The following is a 6,268-nucleotide window of genomic DNA, read 5'->3' as shown; positions in this document are numbered from 1 at the left end:
CTTAGACACGTTGATCCCAAATACCAGTTTTAGGTATAACCACTCACTCCTTCCTTCTGTTCACAGCCACCACCTTTATACACAAACTGGGTGCTGTGTCACCACTTTACATTTCTCTACACTTGTCACCAGACTGATTGTACTGATTACACAACACAATAAACACAACATGCACAACTATAACATCACATCTCACTCTCAGTTTAAAACAGTCATCTCTTCCCCACCCCTTCCATTTCCTACCTTGACTCCCTCTTCCCTGTTCCCTTCCCCCTCACCTAGGTGTAACACTGCCCTCTCTTTTTATATCCTCCTTAAAATAAAGTGTTTCTTACCCTTCCTTAGGGAGGGCTGGTGATGGTCACAATTATGCAATACAATTAATTCATTTATTTAATTGCAGTGACAAAAAAATGCATAGTTGTCATGAAAAGATTGCACTTCTTGTATAGTGTTGACCTTTGACAGCATGTGCAGGCAAAAAAGAGGCAGGTTGCCATATCAATATACCGACATTCAATCTGTACGCAGCGCCCCTATTTGGCCAGTTTAGGTCACGTGATAGGTCAGTCATTGGCCAGTTTAGGTCACGTGATAGGTCAGTCATTGGCCAGTTTAGGTCACGTGATAGGTCAGTCATTGGCCAGTTTAGGTTGCGTGAGTAAGACTAAACCTAATCCTATGATGCTACGTACTTGTACTTCTGTAACCGTACCAATAGCACCAGGGGTTGTCTGTTCGGCAAAAGTACAAATAGACACTTTAAAAAAAACACACACAGATCTCATTGTTCCTTAATTTCATGTCAATATCTCAGCATTTGGACTCCTAATTACAAGCCTTTTTTTCAAACTTTAATAAACTAATGTTCTCAGAATATACAAAAATATTTGCTATACATCCTATCTGGTGGACATGTCAGCCTCTCAAAATTGGAAAAAAGTTAGTGTGGGTTTGGGTCTGGAACATGTTTGTGCCTTCAGTAAAAAACTTATATGTCTCATCTCCCTGTAATTTAATCATCTTTGAGCTATGAACATAGACTGTTCACATCACTAATGATTAGTCACACATATGTATTGGTTCTTGGGTGACAGTCTCTTGAAATCTGATAAAAAATCTTTTTTTACTAGTTTCGTTGGCCTATAACTGCATCTGGGAATGGAAGGAAAAAAAATTGCATCCCTGTCTTAATTTATAGTAAAAATGTTACTAATTATTAAGATATAAAACGTGTTCATTATGCAACTTCTTCGTTTTTATTTTGGACCCCAACTTTGGGTTATTTCATCACTTGCCAATATTGAAAATCATTTACATGCGGTCATTATAGCCTCTGTGTCTGTATCATTTATTGTTTATTAGTATGTTCTGAGAGAGTAGGTGGAGCTGTGTTACTGTTTTCTATGTGATGTAGTTCCTGGATATTGGAAGCTGAAAATGGAAGAAAAATAAGGACGAACGAAAATCAACACATACACACCTCACTAAATATGCCATATCTCAAAAAGTATTGATGTGATCAAACTGAAGAGTTGCAGTGTGTCTAATGAATATTCACAGAACAATTGGTTAAAAAAAAAATTGACACCAATGTGCGTGAGATGTCCTGAAAATTTGTTGAAATGACATGGAATATATATACTGTAGATATATATATGCCAATTTGGATAGATTGATAGATTTGGTTTGAAAGACAAAATTAGTTGAAAATAATTGAGTTTTAAGTCTGAGAATGTGACAATGATCATTAAAAACGATCTGTTGGGAACAGAACAATGTCGGTGCATCCCTAGTTTGGTATTTGGTTTTTCGTCTTCACGTTTCCACCAAAGCAGAGTTTAGTTTGCTTTGTATTTGGAAACTCAGTGTTCACAGGGAGCTGCAGCACATGTTCAGTAATGGTTCGACCCTCAGGGACGTTCAGCTGCATGATGCCATCACACAGGAATCCTGACACCCACCCCCCACCCCCCTCCTCTTGGATAATGGGCTAATCCGAGACCAGTTTCCACAGTTTATTTTCCACATGCCTAGACTCAAGACGGAGAACGACTGGTTACTTCCTCACCTGCTGTTAAAGGCAGGTTTCCATGGCAATGGTCCAGGAACACAAACACAGTAAAACCAACAACATGCAACAAAAACCAGGGAGGAGCTCATGGTAGGAGTTAACCAGGAGAGGCCAACACACCTCATTTATATCTTAAATTGGTCGGAGCAGAAAGAAACTGCAACCGGATTAGTCCCGTAAGCATTTAAACCAGCTCACAAACCAGTCCAACCCACTGCAAATCATATTAAAATACCCTTATAATAAAAAAATTTAAAAAAAGAAACCGCAATCATAACTGACCAAAAACAATCTATAACCTGTTCAAAAGTACCTCAAAACTAGTCCTAAAACGATTCAAACCATCTCACAAACAAGTTTTAAAGGTCCAGTGTTATGCTATTTTTCTCCATTTGTTCTAAGAACCCCAACGACATAGTATTTGAAGTTTATTTTCCCAAACTCGCCTGTTTTCTGGAGTTTTAGCCCTCTGAAAAGTCACTTTCAGAGCGCTCATAAAAACAGGCTGTTTTTTGGGCCTTCATGCATATACGAGTGGGTGTAAACACACGCTGCTTCAGCACTGCGACGTCGCATTGTGTCACAAACACGTCAGATCGTCCCATAAAGACGATACAAGGTGGTATAACACCTACTAAAAGTGAAACTGTTGTGAGCGCTCTTTGCTTTATCTACTGTATATACTGGATTATCTACAGCAGTGACGTGCAGTCAGGGTAGGCAAGGTAGGCGGTGCCTACACAAGGGTGAATCGATATTTTGATTATTTGTTTTAATTATAATATAATTATAAGTTATTTATTTTTCCATTTCTGATAGCCTACAGTACCTATAAGTTTGAAAGTGTCCGCATTTTGTGCTTTTCATAGCCTAAATGACTAAAAATCACTATTTCCTAGTACGGCTCAGACGCTGCACAGTCTCACTCCGCTGTAAGGCAGGAGGAGGCCACGCTCCCTCCCAAAAGCACGTTGCTGCTCTGCCTCTGTTTCCATTGCGTGTTTTTACGTGTTTGCGCATGCTCAGTCAGTTCCCCAAGATGAAAACCATTTACGTCCAAAGGCAGCTCTCTACGCTCCCTTTGGATGTAACCGTGCTATGCTAAATGCTGTACGTACGTTCACAGTGCATTAGTGAATTGATATCACGTGACAGCTGCTGCTACGTTCTTTAGCTAGTGGGCGGTATAACACTACAGACAGGATGACAGAGCTAGAGACAATAAAGAAAGTTTCTTTTGAGGAAAAACAACAGCTTTTAAAAGATGTGAGACCAACACCTGAATTACCAGAGCTTCAGCAAAGATAAGGTCAGAACATTGTTCATATTTTCCACAGTGAATGGAAGGATTGACTTTGTGGATGCTCCTCACTGAGGCTGTTCCGAGTTGTTGTTGTTGTCATTTTCTCCGTGTTTCTGTGTTTCCAACATAAACAACAGATGCGCTGCTGTGTTATGAGATATATCTTGTTGGGAGAGTATGGAGGCTATATTAAATCATTGTTTATGTTTCTTTAATGTTGTTCGATGTCTAAATACTTGTTCGTGTGGATCTTTTTTTCTTATTATGAATTTTATATTTTGATAAGCGCATTGAGATGACTTTGTTGGAAATTGCGCTACACAAATCAAGTTGAGTTGAATTAACACTTGCCAGCGGAAACATATGAAATTGTCATTGGTGTTGACATTGGTGGTCTCGATTAGCAACACCCTGCCGACCCAACCCTAGTGCTCACAGCACGTCACTGATCTACACAATACACTGAACGTAAAGAAATTAACTGTGATATTAACCTGACTTTGACTGACTCCGTTTGTTTTACTTGTGAGGTAGTTTGTGAGGGAGGAGCTCACATTTGTATGTAGGGTAGGAGGAGCCAGGATTGTCAGGAGGAGGAGTTTCCCCCCTTATGACTCATAAGGGGGAAAACAATCCAACTCGCCTGTTTGGAGCTGACATTTTACAAAATATGGAATAACAAGGGAGAGAGGAAACAGAACTTTTGTCTCTTTGGCCCTCTGAATGAGGCTAAAGGGATGTATATCACTGTAGCAAAACCATAATACAGTTAAGTGATTTTTTTTCAAAATACTGCCCCTTTAAGCCAGTCCAAACCAAAGTGTAGACTGTTAAGGATCAGGCTGTGCTGTTTAAATGTAAATCAATTAGATAATTCAACATATACAATACATTAGGAGTAAAGGTGTTTCATATAAGCTTTTTTGTATTATCAAATATTGGCCAACACTTAATTCCCAATATTAGCCAATACCGATAAACACATATGACATTGAAATATTCTACCAAATAAAAGAAAATTCCATATGCCCTCTGTGGGTCAGTGTTTTACTAAAACACTGCGACCCCCTGTGGGCATATTAGGAATAGCAATTACATTGTTGGAATAATACATGAATTGTAGATGTGTGCAAGCTGGATTGGACTATCGGGCCAGTCTTGGTCTGTGGGCCACAGGTTTGACATCACTGAACTAACTAGGATTAGTGGGTAAGCTGGTTTGGACTTGCTGTGGCTGACTGGAGAGTTTGTCATTGATTTAGTGCAAATAAATAAAAGATTGTAGAAAAAGCATTCTAATATTTGTTATAACGGCCTGATATGTTTTGAAAAGGTAAGAATGATTTGTAACAAAAGGACAGGAACAGATCTATTCTTTATACATCTCAAAGGGCCTGTACTATGTCACTGGTTAACTTCTTATGAGGCTAAATCGCCATGGTAACTTAGGATGAACACCTAACCTGGTCTGGACCAGGTTATGAAGGGGATGAGATCCGAGTGAGTACTAAAGCCCCGCCTCCTGACCAATCAGTTTTCTTGTAAAATGAGCTGCCCATTGTTAGAAGATCCTGGTTGATGCAGATCTGACAGCTGAGTTTAAGAAAGAAAGATTATTAATGAATAAATGGATCATTGCATTTACTGATGACATCTTTAAAGACAGATATAGATTAAATCTGATGTACAGTCAGCTGATGAAGCCTGTGTGTACAGACACATCATTGTGTGCATTACTGTCTGTCTCTGTCAATAACGTAATCAAGGCATTTTTTGAGTTTCCCTCCTAGGAGCAGGTCAGCAGAAAGCAGGCGTTTAGTTCCTCTTTAAAAATGTAGAATGGTGAAAACCACCACACTCCCCCTCCCCTCCCTGTTTTCATCCCATACCAGTATCCCCGTGAACGCTCACTAAATACAGATGTAGGGACTTTATCTTGTGTTGTTGGAGAGTTTTTTTGATGTTTCAGAGACATGAAAGCATGTATCACTATAGTTACTATCCTGAATGGCGGCTGCTGATGACAGCTCCTCTGTCGCCGTGATCCCAGCTGCTGCTCAGACCCACACCACTCGCCACACCAGACCGCAAAATAAATGACGTCTGTTCTCTCCACCTTAGACATGCTTCTCTTAGGTTTACACATCTGCTCTGATTCGCTTCCCTTTTCCTCTTGCTTTGCCGTGTAACCGTTGTGCCTGACACCGCGATGGGGACTTCTAATGTCCACCATTGTACTTTACTACAGAGGACGTGAACGCTCATCGACTTTAATCGGGCAGCCAATAATAATGCACCAAAAACAGCTCATGGAGCCCTCTGTTTGTAGAAAGATCTCTGATTGGCTGAAAGGTCGCGTCACATTCCTTGATTGCTAAACTTCATATATAGATTGGATTACAATATGCTCAAAGGTGATTATGGATTTTTAACTAAATGAAGCAAAAAAAAAAAACTACCTACTGCGGCTGTAAGTGAACGTATTTATATCCTGTTTCATAGAACAGGGGCTCTCTGACACAGTATGATTGGTTAAATGAAGCTAACAGAGAGATATCCCGGATACTCTTATCCAGCTTCGTAGTACAGGCCCTATAACTCTGCAATAAGGACAGGAACAGATCTATTCTTTATACGTATAGCAAAGCACAGGAAAATTGTTTGTTTTGAGGGTTTAACGTTGATGTGACTTTTTATTTTCCTTTTTCAACAAAAACAATGAACAGAAGAGTGTCAACTTTATTTTCCCTAGATTATAATATATCGACTTTCTTGTTTAAATGTGTTTTGATTTTTTCAAAATGATCAATCCTTTAATTACGCCTTCATTATATTGATCATGTGACGCAGTGACGTATGACACGTGCCTCTGTGTTTGTTTACATCATAAA

The sequence above is a fragment of the Gouania willdenowi genome, chromosome 16 (genome assembly GCF_900634775.1).
Source record: "Gouania willdenowi chromosome 16, fGouWil2.1, whole genome shotgun sequence".
Taxonomy (NCBI): Eukaryota; Metazoa; Chordata; class Actinopteri; order Blenniiformes; family Gobiesocidae; genus Gouania; species Gouania willdenowi.
This window is presented reverse-complemented; position numbering follows the sequence as displayed.